The sequence below is a fragment of the Sceloporus occidentalis genome, unplaced genomic scaffold (genome assembly GCF_023333645.1).
Source record: "Sceloporus occidentalis isolate IW3139 unplaced genomic scaffold, rSceOcc1.0.p SCAF_4, whole genome shotgun sequence".
NCBI classification, from domain to species: Eukaryota; Metazoa; Chordata; class Lepidosauria; order Squamata; family Phrynosomatidae; genus Sceloporus; species Sceloporus occidentalis.
This window is the reverse complement of record NW_028316984.1, coordinates 71840517-71843204: the sequence shown is the minus strand read 5'-3', so window position 1 is coordinate 71843204 and position 2688 is coordinate 71840517.

Below are 2688 nucleotides of genomic sequence, written 5' to 3'. Positions count from 1 at the left end.
GACAGCAGCTAATTTTTAAAAGTAGCTAAAGCAAACCAAACATTATTTCAACTGTTGGAGCATAATAACGTCAGCCTTATCCAAATGTGTATCATAGCATTTTGGTCCTGAACAAAATTCTTCCTCAGCTGGGGAGGTGGGGCTCATTGAAGATAGTGGAAACAAACTGTGTGGAAAGTATCATAGATCAATGTGGAAGTATCATAGATCACTTCTGTTCTCTTTACATCATTAAATTTCCACATCTCCTTTGTCTTTCTACCCACATGATAGACTAATATGATTCTCTGAACACTACAAAGGATGTGCCAATCTTACTAAGGCTTTCAGAGCTTAATGGCAGAAGATTGAGGCAAATCAAATGTATTATTGCTATTAAGAACCTCTTGGGATGTGTCACGTTTTTTGTGTTCCCAACCCACTATGTACTTGGCTGGCAAGAACTGTAATTCAGTTTCTGGGGAGGGGGACAGAATCAGGACTGGTTTGCACATTTCTTTCTAAAACTTATCATTCTTTTACAGGCAATTTCTCTTTGTGACCAATATTTAATATTGTCCAACTGTACCATTAGGCAAAGTGATACTGCCATGGCAAGCAGCTGACATATTTGCTGCATAAAAAGGCAGTAAATGTAAATTATTTAATGTACTGTTCTTCTATTTTTAGTGCCAGAGTGGGAAATACATGCTTGTAACATTTTGTTGTTTCTTGTGCTAGTAAACATGGTCATCGTTGAGTACCATTTGTTGATGTTGTTGCTATGTGCCTTCAAGTTGTTTCTGACTTACAAAGCTATCATGGGGTTTTCTTGACTAGATTTGTTCAGAGGAGGTTTGTCATTGCCTTCCCCTGAGTGTGAGAGCATGTGACTTATCCAAGGTCACCCAGTGGGTTCCATGCCCAAGTGGAGAATTAAACCATATGCCATCTCATATAGCACAATGGCATAGGCTGGTGTGTGTGACAGAAACCTGCATCCACAGAATTTACTGACTGTACCTCACAGAACATGCCAATAAACTCTGTGACTTCCTTATGTCTTGTTCAGCCAAAGGATTAATCCAAAAATCTATTACCTTTCACCATTTTGAAGCTGGTATTCAGAAAGCACTTTGTGTATATGAATCACCCTCCTCCTTTTGTCATACAAAGGAGCTATGCCATATGCCCCCTAATCTCCATTAAAGGTGTATGATCCCCATAGCTTTCTGACACATATTGTTTGAATTCTATTTTTTCTATGCTAATTTATCTTGGGGTGTATTTGCAGTTACTGGCAAAGGCCACTAGGTGTCTTCTTGTTCTAGGCAGTCTTCACAACAAAAGAAAGCTTCACATTTACTCTGAGTATGATTTCTCCAATCACAGTTTATGTTTCCTATGTGCTGTGCTGTGATCAAAGATCTTATGCTACATCTGGTTGTGCAGCAGCGTATCTGCATAACCCATACTAGCAAACACACACACATTTATGGACACAAACACACAAACGCCAACAGATGGATGGTTGCCCTTTGTTGGGAGTGGTGGTACTCTCACCAAATAATCAAGCTGTCACCTTCCACAGATGTTTCTCTCTGTGTGGCTCGATAAGAACATGATACAAAAGAGGGAAATAGGCCTGAATTAAGTACAGATGACCCTCCATATCTTCAGTTTTGACTTTTGTGGATTTGATTATTCATGGATTGGATTAATATGTTCTCTCTAGGAATCTCTAGGTGTAACTCTGCCAAAGGTTAACCATGAAGTCTCACTGGAGGACTGAGATTCCTAGAGAAAACACTTCTCTAGGCATTTGTAGGTTCTCCAGTGCAATTCTATGGTCAACTTCTGTTGGAGGACCTAGAGATTCCTAGATAGGTATTCTCTCAGGTTAAAAAAAAAAAAGAGTGGGCTTTTTTTATTTGTGTGTGTGTGTTTTTTAAAACTTTCATGCAAGTCTTGTGCACCTAACTGCAGCGAATGTGGAGGACCCACTATAACTCCTTACAAATCGTGAATAATTTGTAATTTATTATTTTCCCCTCCATCAATTAAAGCATAACTAAATTTCATTAAAACTATAATGTAAATGATGTCACCATTTTGCTACAAAATCATAAGTGATGGAGACTGATCAGTGGAATTTTAAAGGAGCTATTCAACCAGTTTGGGGCAGGGAATAAAATTCAGCACCTCAGATAGCTCCTTTAAAGTATGGATTAAAACACAAAATAGATTCCCTCTAATATGGAAGCTACCAGTCACCACTGACTATAATTGCTTTACTTACTGTTACAGTAACAGCATCATGTGGCTTTACAATTTGGGTAGGTTTTTCACTGCTTACCAGCATTTTATAATATTCTGTTTTTTCTCAAAGTAATTTAATTAATTAATAATTAGTCCAACCCAACAACAACCCAAAAATCTTGGGTCAACGTATCCATGGGTCAGTGTAAATAGTATACCTTAACTCTTATCAAAATAGAAACAATGCACTTCTCTGAGTAGAGTGGTGAAAGGCAAGAGCTTAGTCATCGCAGGAGAACCTAAAAGAAGCACTGACTACATATATTTGTAGTGTAGGTAGATCCTCTGAGTTGGGGTGTGGAAGGTGTGGCCCTCAAGATATTTTTGTGCACCAATTCCAATAATTTCCTCCATTGGCTATGCTAGCTGGGGCTGATGGGAGTTGTGACA